The sequence below is a fragment of the Momordica charantia genome (assembly GCF_013281855.1).
Source record: "Momordica charantia cultivar OHB3-1 chromosome 7 unlocalized genomic scaffold, Mcharantia_2.0 BLBB01000007.1, whole genome shotgun sequence".
NCBI classification, from domain to species: domain Eukaryota; kingdom Viridiplantae; phylum Streptophyta; class Magnoliopsida; order Cucurbitales; family Cucurbitaceae; genus Momordica; species Momordica charantia.
In genome coordinates, this window is record NW_028275165.1 from 13,768,433 (window position 1) to 13,776,117 (window position 7,685).

The 7,685-nt window shown below is 34.8% G+C and overlaps 1 long non-coding RNA gene across 1 annotated transcript; it reads right to left on the bottom strand.

Moving 5' to 3' along the window:
• Positions 1-3,806: 3,806 nt before the first annotated feature.
• LOC148210410 (uncharacterized) lies at positions 3,807-4,658 on the bottom strand. The gene is made up of 2 exons (XR_015792324.1): positions 4,534-4,658; positions 3,807-3,982 (listed from the first exon to the last, which is right to left on the bottom strand). It is a non-coding gene; the product is annotated as an uncharacterized LOC148210410 (long non-coding RNA).
• Between the last annotated feature and the right edge of the window lie 3,027 nt (positions 4,659-7,685).

The window sequence follows — 7,685 nt, forward strand, 5'->3', positions numbered from 1 at the left end:
TTTTATAGGAGGTTTATTTGCTTCTTGTTGAATTTAAGCAGTCCTTTTGCTTTCAGCCTCCTTCCTTCTTTCTTCCAACTTCCTTTGGTCAATCCTTACTTCTCTTGGAGATAATGGGAGTAGTGTGGTTTTCATTTCGTTATTGCTAAATGAATATTTGTTGTGGAAACCATCATACCTTACTCTCTTGTCGTACTGCCAAGGTTGTCCAAGTAGCAAGTCACATGCGTGCATGGGTACAACGTCGCAAATTACTTCGTCCTTGTACCTTCCTATAGAAAAATGAACTAAGACTTGGTATTGGACCTTGATTTCCCCACTATTCATCAACCATTGTAGATCATATGGGCGTGGATGAGGTGTGATGGTTAGTTTTAGCCGTTCTACGATGTAGGTACTAATAACATTAGCACAACTTCCACTATCAATAAGGATGCTACAAGGGATGGTTTTAATAGTGCACCGTGCATAGAAGAGATTGTCTCTTTGCTCTCCCAAGGTGTCTTCCTTTGGTTGTGCATTGAGGGTTCTCTTAGCAACAAAAGTATATTTACTTGACGTACTTGCTTCTTATCCATAGATGGCTTCTTTCCTTCCTAGAATCTCCATACTACACAAGTAAAGGTTAGTATAAACAATTAAAGTTCACTCACTCCCTTACTTGTCCTCTCGGCTTCCTCTTCTTTGGTAGGGTCGATTTTGATGTGGATACCCTTTGGAGATGCTCACTTGAATGCTTGTGGCAAATCGGTCTTAGAACAAGTGAGTATAAGCCTACAAGCAACTTACAAAAATATCTTTTCTTTTTACTAGGGGCCAATGGTATAGAAGATACCAAAGACAAGACTCGAAAGAATACCAAATGATAGTTATAATGATACCAAATGATATTTATAAAGAATAAGGCAAGATATGAACAAGAGTGATAGGACAACCTTAAGCCTAATGCTCTTGGTTCTATGGACTCAACTACAATATGCAAATTGAAGTTAAAGCTAAGTAAAGAAAGAAATATGCAAATAAAATCAATGAAGTAAAAAATATACTAAAAATATGTACAAAACCAAATTGTAGTGCAAACACACACAAAAATATACTTACCAACAAAACAGTGGACTTTGTGTTAAATGGGGTAGCTCTAGGTGAGGGGTGTGTGATGTATACAACTCGGATGGGGCTCCAACCAGTAGCAAAAGTTAGCACAACAAGTGTACTTAGAGTGTGTAGGCTGCAAAAAGGTTTGGATTTCGTTGGAGGGGGCTGGTCTCTCAAAGAAAATTCTGGGGCTGCACAATTGGACTCGCTCAGGTGGCCCAGTGGGTTATGCGGTTTTCCTCTTTTTTTTGGGCTGTCCGAATAGGTCAAAATAATCCAACAATAATTTTAAATCAAAATATAATCAATGTAAGAATTATTTGCAAAAAAAAAAAAATTGATTTGGACAAGATTTGATAGCCCAAATAATTTTTCCAAAATCGTCCAGCTTCAAATTTGGAAAGTTCTCTGCTTGGACACCTTCTCTTCTTTTGTCGATAAGTTCTGATACAAACCTGGGATGACGGCGATCTATATGTCTCTAGAAAACTCTTTCAAAGACCTTTAATTTAATACCTAATTTGATTATATTTAGCAAAAAGGTCAGTAAGAGATAAATCGTCGAAGTTGGGACACTGCTTCTTTAGCGGCTGCAAGAATTCCAGAATGGATAGTATTTTTGAAAAAGCGATAACTCCCGAACCACTGATCGAAAATTATCGATTCTAAGCTCTATGGAAAGCTAACACATAGATATTTCGAATGACATAGGTTTCACTAAATGTTGACTTCTGAAAAAAAGTTATGTATATTTAAAATTAGCTCTATGTTTATGCTCTCTGCAGGCTTCTCTCAAAATATGTGGTTCGAAGAAAAATTGATAACTTTGGCTATAGGGCTCGGATTAAGGTGAAACTTGGTTTGTTGGAAAGATTTTGAGGTGCAAAACACAAACAAATAAGTTTCGAATACTTTAAAGTAAATTTCGAAATAAAAAATTATGTTGCAAGAATGATAGACAAAGTTGGCTCGCAGAAGACAATGAACAATGAAACTTTTTATGAGATTTTTTTTTTTTTATAAAGGAATGTAAAGGCAAGACTAAAATTTAAAGACAGAAAATAAACATATATCCCGGTCTAGAGCCTAAGCTCTGATACCAAATGATACGCGACAACCCAAGTGTATTAAGCTACTCGAGCCACAAGTCACTTGAATCTAATCGTATAGTTGGTTCAACCCGAAAGGCCAAGGTTAGAGGGATTACCTTTACAGTCGTTACCTTGAGCAGACAAATGACTCACTATGCTCGAGGTCGGAAACACTTCACGAGTTTGATGACTAATCAAACAAGCATGCTCCGAGGGGTTCTAACACGAAGGCCTAAGTTCAACCACACAAAGAAATTCGAGATTTGAGGGGGGGGGGGGGAGTTTGCAAGAAGCAATTGAGAGAAACACTCACTTTATTTTATTCAATTCGAAAAGTCTAAGTTGTTCAAGAATGAAGGGGTACAAGCCTATAGGCCAAGACCCTTGGCCTTTTAAGGGAAATAACAAAATTAAAAAGAAAATTAAAATTGATAAATTCCTAAAAAGTCTAAAACTTGCCTAAAAGTGAATTTAAATTTGATAAATAGGACAAAGAAATCAAAGATAAAATCATAAAACAAATCTCCCAAGAATAAACCAAAATGTTAAGGAAACATATTCCTTAATTCGGAGGAGTGGGCAGCAAGGAAGGTTGGCGTACATGGGGCTGGGTGGACAGACGGGGCACGCGCGTGCGACGGCTGGCCGGCACGCTAGGCATACGCGCATGGCACTGGGCAAAGGCGCACTGGGCTGGTGCTGGCATGGTGGCATGCGCACGGGCCCTGGGCCAAAGCACTGGCGTGTACGTGGGTGCGGCGCAGAGGCGCTGGCACGGGAACCTCTACTTTTAGTTTTTCCTCCTTTTTTTTTTTTAATGGATCTTCTTGATTATGATATTTCACTTTGATAACACCACAAATATCTTCGTGGACCTAATGACATGATAGCTTTGTATATTGCACATATGATATATCTTAAATTTGAATAATATACCAGTGCACTTTAGATTGAATTATTTCTTCACAACTTGTAGGTTTGCCCTTTATTTTAACCTTAATACTTTAACTCTTTAACGTCAATTTGGGCCGTGAGTATTATTATTATGTTATCATATTATTATGTTATCATAGAAAATACTAGAAATTCGGTCTACCGTGACGTTTTTTTGGAGTCACAAAAATCTTTCGTGACGTTTTTATTGGCGTCACGTATACGCCCATCACAAAAGGTATACGAGACGTTTAAAAAACGTCACCAAAATTAGCACACGTGACGGTTAATTAGCGTCACGAAAGACATGGACTTCCACGACGTTCATAAACCGTCATGTAAAATGATTTCGTGACGATTATAGAATGTCACGGAAAGACCTTAAAAAGGGTAGGAGAGGTCACGTGACATCCTTTCGTGACGGTGCTTCACCGTCACGAAAATTGTATTTCGTGACAGTGTTTACACGTCAAGAAAAGTAAATTTGGTGACGTTTGATAATCGTCCTAAAAAATATTTTGGTGACGATTTAAAAACATCACTAATGATTTCATTTTGTGACGATAAAAAGAGGGTCACTGAATACGTATTTAATTTTGATTGTAGATGTCGAGGAATATAAATATCATATTGTTAAATTGTCGTTCGAACACACAAATATATTAATTTACCATAACAAAGTTGAAATATATTAAACATGAACAAGGAAGCTAATATATTAATTTAGAATGTATTAGTATTCTCAAACACAAATTACATAATTACAGAATTAAACTTGTTCTTTACACACCAACCCCAACAACGATGCTCAGCCACCAATTAGTTGCATTTCTAATTGTCGACATCTTTGGGTTAAGAAAGACCTAATGAAAAAACAATACCCAAGTTAGATAAATGATTAAACAAAAACCAACCTACTCATCAACATTCATAGTCTTCCTTATCAACTTATTCGATAATATAATAAAACAACCAACATAACGACCAAACAGAAGAAGCGCGATTCAAATAAACGACATGCCTACACTTTTTCTACATCCTTAAATTACATAGCACAAAATATCAGTACAATCATCCTGTAAGGAAAGTATCAATATGATATGATAACCAACAAAATGATCAAACAAAGTTCCAACATAACTGAAGAGGTTACAATAACAAAAATAACCGAACACTTATTCTATATCCTTCAGCAGCATAGCACAAAATGAACTTAAACAATATAACACAAACTAGCTAATATAGCAAAGGGATTGTAAACATACATTCCTCGTCTATAATCAATATTCAGTATTTCTTGTAAACGTACTCAATAATATAGCTATAGTCCCAACATATAACAAGTTCGATTCATAAGTATTTAATATTCAAATGCTATAGTATGAATGATGACGAAAAGCTTAAAATAGCTTACCTTTGTTATGATGGAACTTTGAATGAAACGGGCACAACATGCTTCAGCTCACCCGAACGCAGTTCGACAAGCATTTCTAGTGCGAAGATTGCTCATGTCATATAAACCAATAATAAGCAACTTAGGAAAATGAGTTTTCTAAAAAACTTGACATAAACAATAACATCCAAACAAAGTTTTAAATAATACAGTACCGCATATGCGTTGAGCTACGAAGCCAACCAAAAATTTATTGTCTGACAAAATAGATACGTCAAAGTAGTGTGTCTAACGAAGTAGTCCTACCAGAAAATTTAAATATTCAGATTACTCTAAGTACTACACCTTCAAATGAATAAACAGTGATATAGTTAACAACTCACACCAAAGTTTTTCTCTTCGTCATGAAAGTATAAGGTGGCCGGCATTCCAAAAAATAAGCGAGACAAAAAGTGTTGCTACTAATACATCAACCATGAACTCGAACAATGTGCAAGCAAAAAAGAATATTATATGCAACATGAGTTCATGGTCGGCCAAAAAAAGTAAATACACATCTTATGAAAAAGTAAGGTAGGACCCAACATACTCGGCCCACTCCAATTCTTCTAATAGATTCGCGTACCCCTTTCGTGACAACCTGTGGTTGTACACATGCATTCCCCACAATTCTCTATTCCGTTCACTTAAAGCCTTTATAATAGTGCATAAATTCGTATCAGTGTTAGATGCATCTGTCTATATAAATTAAACAAAAAGTACTGATATATATCATCACCATCAGATTCCCACACTTCAAACAAGGACATCGGATGGAATTAGAACCATTGGCATGACTCAACCCAAATTCAATGAATGTCTGAACTTCCACTTCATACTCTCTGGACAATCTATTTTTCTTCATCCATGACTTATCCATTTCACTACTAAAATGTTGACGACAGAAGATCAATAAGACGTGCGTAGCATAAAAAACACAACTTGTAAATATTAAATTCCAAACGTTTATTACCAAGACCGCATCATTAATCAAGAAAAAAAGTAAAAAATGTCAATATAGCAAGCTTTAAACTCAAACAAAGAAATCCAACATCCATTTTCAAGCTTTCATGGGATCGTTTCAAACATTAAACCAAAACAGCGCCAACATGCTTTTAAAAGAAAATGAATCGCAACATCGAACGATTTCGGTTTCTAGCAGAAGCAGATCCCAACTAAAACTCACTAACATACTTAGCATAGCCAACAAGGTTATATACATCGTTCTTACAAACTCATGATACACTCTCCACACAACAACCATGCAACAGTTCATTCTCAAATCCACTGACAAACTTAGGATAGCCAACAAGTTTCTACATCATTAAACAATTTTACCATATCTCCCAACACAACAAAATACTTTCATAAATGTACCAACAGAAACTAAATGTCAAACCCTATATGGTTAATTAAGGAAAGATAGAAAGGGATAGTACCCAAAGATTGACGAAAAGCGCGGTGGTCAGCCCTGATGTTTTCTACCAGTGGCAACTATAGGAAGCTCAACAACTTCACGACCAAAGATTCTAAGAAGACTAGCCGATACAACTAGACGACGAGTCCAAAGCTGGAAAACTTTAAGGTCCAAAACTCTCTAGTTCAGAAAGACACCAAGCTGCAAAACAACAGACATCAAGTTAAGTTATATAGAAAAGTAAAGGGAAAAAACGCAAAGTAGGTGCCTCCAATATGAACAAAGCTTTCACTAAATTCAAATCTTATGCTAGAAAACACATTGCTTTCAAATTTATGAGCTTTGCTTCCCTGAAAACGAACAAAGCTTTCACTAAATTTACAAATTACCATATTCCCATGTTACTTGAATAGAATTTATATTTGCTCCTTGTACTAAGCTAACTATGTCTCTCCAAACCTTTAATGTTGGCGTCAACCATTTTTCGATCTATAATTGAATAAGGGTGTCTGCATTTTCTTAATTCAAAAGTCTAAGGCATTGCAAATCAAGCAGAACAAGTAAGAGTCAACCATTATTATTAGTTCAACAAACACAAAACCAATACAAATTTCAAGTAATAAAACTTTCCAATTCTCACTGATCATTAGCAAACATCATTTTATGCTATATATTTATGACAACAATTAATTTAAGATAAGTTAGAGCATACAAGAGTTTTTGAGTTCAAATATGATGCTGAAATCATAATAGAGAAGCAATTATTATATAAAACAATCATCATCTAAAATTCTTAAACCATAAGAAGTGTTTCATTAAAAGGCAATGTTATGGAAAAAGAAAAGGCAATGTATGGAAAAAGAAAAGGGAAAGTAGCGTTGAAAAAAAAAAGTAAAAAGAAGACAGAGGGATCCGTGACATATCACAAATGAGTGAAAGAGCAAAATGCAAAGAGAGGGTATGGATACAATTGTCATATTTTTATGCTAAGTGTTAACCAAAATAAGAAATACATGGCATGGATATATATATACATACATTACGGAGTGACATATATATAGTTCTCAAGTTTTAATCCCACATAAAAATCCCGATATGTTTAAATTACTCTCAAACCATTAACTCAAAATTACAATATAAAATAGAAACATGCATATTCCTTTTAGCTTAATTCCCACAACTGAGGGAATGAAAAAGGGAAAGAAATGAGGAAGAACAAAGAAAGACAAACAAAACTCTTCTTCCAACATATAGAACAAGGTGATCAAAAATCACATTTCACATGAAATCATTAAAAAAACGTATGGAAATAATTTGAAGAACTATTGAACAGCTACACGAAACAAGCAAGCAAAAGATAAATAAAAACAAGAAACAAATAAGTATTTCTCAAAATAAACCTAGCTAAAAGCTTCATGCCTCTTCTTTATGAATTCTATTATACTTGGAAAAGTTTCATAGTAGCCAAATTAGAAAAACCCGAAAAGAAAATATAGCAATAATTATAATAAAAATCAAACTAAAATCATACTAAAAAACAAGCATAGTTTTTAAGATCAATCAATCATATCGAAACGAAATTTAAGGCACAACTTTCTACAATTCCAAAAAGGCATCATACTCATAACAAAAGAACAACTAATTAAATCCAACACACTAATGTAACAACTTTACTTATATAACAAATAAACTAATAAGTCACTTATCGACGCACCAA